Source organism: Xenopus tropicalis, chromosome 5 (genome assembly GCF_000004195.4).
Source record: "Xenopus tropicalis strain Nigerian chromosome 5, UCB_Xtro_10.0, whole genome shotgun sequence".
NCBI classification, from domain to species: Eukaryota; Metazoa; Chordata; class Amphibia; order Anura; family Pipidae; genus Xenopus; species Xenopus tropicalis.
In genome coordinates, this window is record NC_030681.2 from 126,968,437 (window position 1) to 126,974,832 (window position 6,396).

The following is a 6,396-nucleotide window of genomic DNA, read 5'->3' on the forward strand; positions in this document are numbered from 1 at the left end:
ACAAAAGGATATTATTATATTACAAACGCCATTCTGTAAATTATAACAAGAATTCTATCTTACAAATGTATAACATTCATACAACAAAACCAGTTATGTGTAAAGTTACTTACAGAATAAATTATGTAAAACAAAACTTCGACAAAATATATATAGTGTAACTGAATAGCATATTCCAGCTAGATTTTCATGACAAAATAGATGCTTGTTAAAATTTACAGAATAGAGTTTGTAATATAATAATATCCTTTTGTGTGTAAAATTGATTTTATTCTCAGAAATATGTCATTTGTATATTTGTTACCAGTGTATATGGCCACACATTCATTCTGTGTACTGGGGATTGTTCTTTGTATACAGAATGTATTTTTGTAGATAAAAAGTACTTCAGACAAACGGCACCCCATATTTATCTTTTATTTTTTCCTTAGTTTTCATTATTAAACACATTTTATTCAACATGCGCCCCATTGACTGTTATTTTAATCTGCTGATTGACTGACACGTATAAGGGCGGATTTTAGGAGAGCCAAGAGCAAAGGTACTGTACCACCGGGAGATGCCATTATCAGGGCCGCTGCTGGCCAAATGGGTGCCCTAAGCAGAAATTTACTTTTGTGCCCCCTCCCCCAAATATTACGGAAGTAAAAATAAAATAATAAAAAAAAACACCTACTTTAGGGGGCCCTACACACAGTGCCCCCAATTGCCCCCATAGACAATGCCCCCATAGTAAGTGCCCCCAATAGCCCCCATAGACAATGCCCCCATAGTAAGTGCCCCCAATAGCCCCCATAGATTGATTGAACTATCTGGGACAGCGGGATGCACTATAAAAACCGGCGGGACAGTGTTGGGGGGTATGTTATAATATAGAAAAATGTTTTTTTTTTGGAGCAGCTGGGATGGTGCCCCCCTGGGAGTTGGTGCCCTATGCAGACTGAGTACTCTGCTTATAGGGAGTGGCGGCCCTGGCCATTATTCTTCTATACACACACAAGTTTGTGGTGATACTGACATCACCATTCACACTCAATAGGATTCAACATGGAAGGCAGGGTGCAAAGTTAAAAACAGGAGCTATCTAGCATTTTTTGCACATTGCACCCTGGTAATTAAGAGGTCCTAAAATGTTTGTAATCTTATATTGTTGAAGAGAGAGGCATATTGCTCGTCTGAAGAAGAAATCAGGGTGAGGACAGAAAGCAGCTTTGACTTGTAATGGGTTTGTGATACAACCACACAACAATATCATTTTATTGCCTGGTGCAGATAATGGTGCCATTATGGAGATCCTCCCTGTTAGTCCCTGTCAGGACACAGAGAGAGGATGGACTAGCACAGAGATCCCAGAGTAAACACCAGTAAAATCAAAATATTCAGTGCTGCCAGAGAAACGCTTTCTTATCAAATGTTAAAGGATGTACATATTCAATTATATTCCAAGGAAACCACCATACCATAACTCCCAATATCATTTATGATCTATAAGGCTTTGGGTGTGGGGGTTTATATCTCCAAATCCTACACTCTGCGTCTGACCACCTGTGATATCAGCCTATAAACCACTGCGTGGATATTTATCACTCCAGACTGAAACTGAAGAGGATTTCAGGGAAAGGGCATAATCTGCAAGCAGAGGTAGAAGTAATGGGAAGTCCTGAAAAAGGAATAACATTACATATTTACCTCTTTATATTCTCATTAAACCTATAAATGAAAAAAAACATACCATTTTAAAAGTTGTCCAATAAAACACATGGAGCAATACACTTTCAGCTAAGCATTTCTAAACAAAACAAATCATAGAAATAAAACCTCCGAAAAAGAGTGTTAGATGTCTTTAAGCAATTAAGAAATTACCTACTGTAATTACCAACTGGATTCAGAAATAATTCTCTTCTGGACCTGGTAATATCTAATAATACTGAACTTATCTCTAATATTTGTGTGGGTGAGCATCTGGGGAACAGTGATCATAACATGGTCTCCTTTGAGATAATGCTACAGAGACAGCTCTATAAGGGAGTAACTAAAATGCTCAATTTTAGACGTGCAGACTTTGCCAGTATAAGGGCATCTCTGCAATGTGTCAACTGGGAAAGGCTTTTCATAGGGTTAGGCACAGAAGGAAAATGGAACATCTTTAAAACATTGCTTTGTAGGTATACACAACAGTATCGCAAACCTTTATGGCTGAATAAAAGTGTTATTGTCGAGGTTGATAATAAAAAACGTGCTTTTAAAGCATTCAAGTTAGCTGGGACCGCAGAAACTTTCATCAGGTACAAGGAAGCAAATAAAGCATGCAAAAAAGCTATCAAGCAAGCTAAAATAGAAATGGAAAGGGATATTGCAGCTAGGAGTAAAAGGAATCCGAAATTATTTTTTAAATATATTAATAGTAAAAATAGTAAAAAAATTAAGTAAAAAGGGGTGGGACCCTTATTTTCACAGGAGCGGGTCAGTTGGTTGATGAGAACAGAGAAAAAGCAGAAATTCTTATTTTTCATCAGTCTATAACTGGGGAGCCAGCAAATAAAGGCTTACATTTTAATAGACCCAATTCTAGTAATTTAGCTACTGACGCGTGGGTCACTCAGGAGGAATTTCAAAAGAGACTTGAACGTGTAAAGGTAAACAAAGGTCCAGGTATTAAACAAGCTTAGCTTTGTGATTACCAAACTGCTTCACTTCATTTTTCATTGAGGCCCTGCATGGAGCCGAGAGACTAACAAATTGCTAATGTGGTGCCGTTATTCAAAAAGGGATCCTGTTCTCAGCCTGAAAACTATAGACCTGTTAGTCTGACATCAGTAGTAGGAAAGCTTCTGGAAGGGGTAATAAGGGATAGGGTACTTGAATACATTGCAGTTCACAATACTATTAGTTTGTGCCAGCATGGTTTTATGCGTAACAGATCTTGCCAGACTAATTTAGTCGCCTTTTATGAGGAGGTGAGTAGGAACCTCGATGCTGGAATGGCAGTTGATGTCATCTACTTAGACTTTGCTAAAGCGTTTGATACAGTACCTCACAGAAAATTAGTGATAAAATTGAGCAATATTGGCCTGAAACATATTTGTACTTGAATAGAGAACTGGCTGAAGGATAGATTACAAAGAATGGTGGTAAATGGAACATTTTCTAATTGGATCAGTGTTGTTAGTGGAGTACCGCAGGGGTCAGTCCTTGGTCCTTTGCTTTTTATTAATGACCTGAAGTTCCATGCAGAATGCTGCCACTTTGCAGAGCAAATGGAAAATTGGAAAACTGGGCAGCAAAATGGAGTACAAAGTCATGTAAATAATATAAGCTATCTACTGAATGGTAGTGTGTTGGGGGGATCCTTAATGGAGAAGGATCTAGGGGTTTTTGTAGATAATAAGTTGTCTAATTCCAGGCAGTGTCATTCTCTGGCTACTAAAGCAAATAAAGTGCTGTCTTGTATAAAAAAGGGCATTGACTCAAGGGGTGAAAACATAATTTTGCCCCTTTATAGGTCCCTGGTAAGGCCTCACCCTGAGTATACAGTGCAGTTTTGGGCTCCAGTCCTTAAGAAGGATATTAATGAGCTGGAGAGAGTGCAGAGACTGCAACTAAACTGGAGCACTTAGTGAGGGGCCAGCACTTGTGCAGTCCCTTACTAAATGAACCCTTTTCGGTTTTTTTTCGTGTTACCTTACAGGTTACCTTCATGAAAATCTTGAAGGATTTCATGAAACATTACTTTGAAAATCCTTTAATTCAAACAGCAGTTGTGTTGAGCTTCAGGAAAAAGGATTTCAGGACACATAATTTCTTTATAAACCTTTAATTCCTACGATCTAAGTGATGAGTGTTGGAAATAAAGGATTTCAGGAAACGTGATTACTTCAAAAAGCCTTTAATTCCGGCAGTAAAAGTGATGAGCATTGGAAATAAAAGAATTCAGGAAACATGATTAAAAAAGCCTTTAATTCCTACAGTAGAATGACTACTAAAGGCTAAGTCAGTAATGGGCAGAACTGAATACACTGACACAACGGAATGATGATGTATCAGATCACACGGTGCTCAGTTTGCCCAAGAGAATGTGGTGAGGAAACAGAAGAAATTCATTTTTATGGCCTTGTAAATCTTGGTGCAGACTCACAAGACTGGAGCCTACTAATATAAATAGGGGGACACAGAATACTTTGAGACGATTGTTAGTAATTTTATATTTTAGAAGAGAGGCATACTGCTAGTTTGACTATAAAATATAATCTGGATAGGTCAGAAAAGAAATCAGGGTGAGGAAAGAAAGCAGCTTTGACTTGTAATGGGTTTGTGATACAACCACACAACAATATCATTTTATAGCCTGGTGCAGATAATGGTGCCATTATGGAGCTCCTCCTTGTTAGTCCCTGTCAGGACACAGAGAGACGATGGACTAGCACAGAGATCCCAGAGTAGACACCAGTAAAATCAAAATATTCAGTGCTGCCAGAGAAACGCTTTCTTATCAAATGTTAAAGGATGTACATATTCAATTATATACCAAGGAAACCACCATACCATAACTCCCAATATCATTTATGATCTATAAGGCTTTGGGTGTGGGGGTTTATATCTCCAAATCCTACACTCTGCGTCTGACCACCTGTGATATCAGCCTATAAACCACTGCGTGGATATTTATCACTCCAGACTGAAACTGAAGAGGATTTCAGGGAAAGGGCATAATCTGCAAGCAGAGGTAGAAGTAATGGGGAGTTCTGAAACAGGAATAACATTACATATTTACCTCTTTTTCTTCCCATTAGACCTAAAAAAAGACACGTTTTTACAAATAAGAAGTTTCAGCTAAGCATTTTTAAACAAAACAAATCATAAGAAACCTCCAAAAAAGAGAGTTAGATGTCTTTAAGCAAGTAAGAAATTACCTACTGTAATTACCAACTGGATTCAGAAAGGATCCCAGTGCCATGCAACTATACACAATTTTATTGTTTCCCAGACCTCTAGCTGGCCAGTATACATTGTATTCATTTTTGTTCTGTTCTTATGCCTTTTAAGCAGAAAATTGATATATTTCTTTAACACCTCAGGGTCCAAAGTGCCTTATTTTTTGTCCAAGATGCACCCAGCCCACCCTTCTATGGTCCCAGTGCTGTGAGATGCAGCTTTTTGGGCATCCTGTATCTAACCGGTGCTGTGCCAGTGGGAGGTGCAGTCAGAGCCCCATACATCTGCTCAAAGCAAGCTTCAATATAGGATTCTCTTGAACCACTGAACACTTTACTAGAAGGTGCAGAGTGTGCTTTGTACTATGCAACAGGTGAGCACTTACCAAGGGTCCAGCACTTGTGCAATCCCTTAGTAAATGAACCCTTTTTGTTTTGTAGTGTTACCTTACAGGTGCAATGCCTCTGTGGTTTTTCAGTTTTAAAAAGACTTTGAGTGAGTTATATATTTTCCTGTATCGCAGCCCATACAGACAAGGGGATACAGCCTTTGGTAGAACTATCAGTACATTGCAGATTGTCAGAGTTACCCATAATCCCGTTCGAAGACCTATGACCTGGCTCATATACAAAAGCGCATCCGTGAGTAGAAGTAACAGAGGGCTTAAGTAAAAGAAGAGCAATGTAAGGTGCATTAAGAATGTGACACTTGCCCTGGAGGACACACTTTTCCATATTCCGGTCTCTCTTGTTTTATAGCACAGGAATACATAACAGCAAACTATTAGGGACAAGAACAGCAGAAAGATGCCAATGAAAAGGATGTAACACAGCCTGAGGGCATCGTCGCCATGCAAAGCAACCAAAAGAATAACAGGCAAAGAGCACACCTCAAGGGGACATGGAAGCGGCTTCTGAGTAAAGTTCAGGGCCAAAAAGGCTATCCCAGAGAATAGGAAGGAACAAATCCATAGGAGCATTATGAGTTTCTTGGTTCTTGTGGCAGGCAGCAGAGTCACATAATGTAATGGCCAGAGGATAGCCACGTAAGTGTCTACAACCATTGCAGCTGCAGTGAGCACCCCCCCACAGTATGTAACGGCCAACAGAAAGAGAAACACCACACACAGGTACTTGGGGGTCTTCAGACTGAGAGTGTTACAAACAGTAAGAGTTGTGTAGAACAGGAGGTATAGTATATCACAGAACAGGGTGTTTGCCATGAGTATAAACCGTGTCTCCTGACGTATGCTGAAATTGGAGTAAATAGCCAATAGCACAAGAGGAGTAGAAACAAGAGCAGCAAGGAAGCAGACAACTGTTGGCATTAGGAAAATTTTCATCCCAGAATATGATGGGTACATGATCCATTCCCGCAGCATGTACTGGGTAGGTTTATCCATACTCAGCGTATGGTTGAAGCTTGTCTCTCTATGTAGCATAAGGGAAGCATTCACTATTCTTA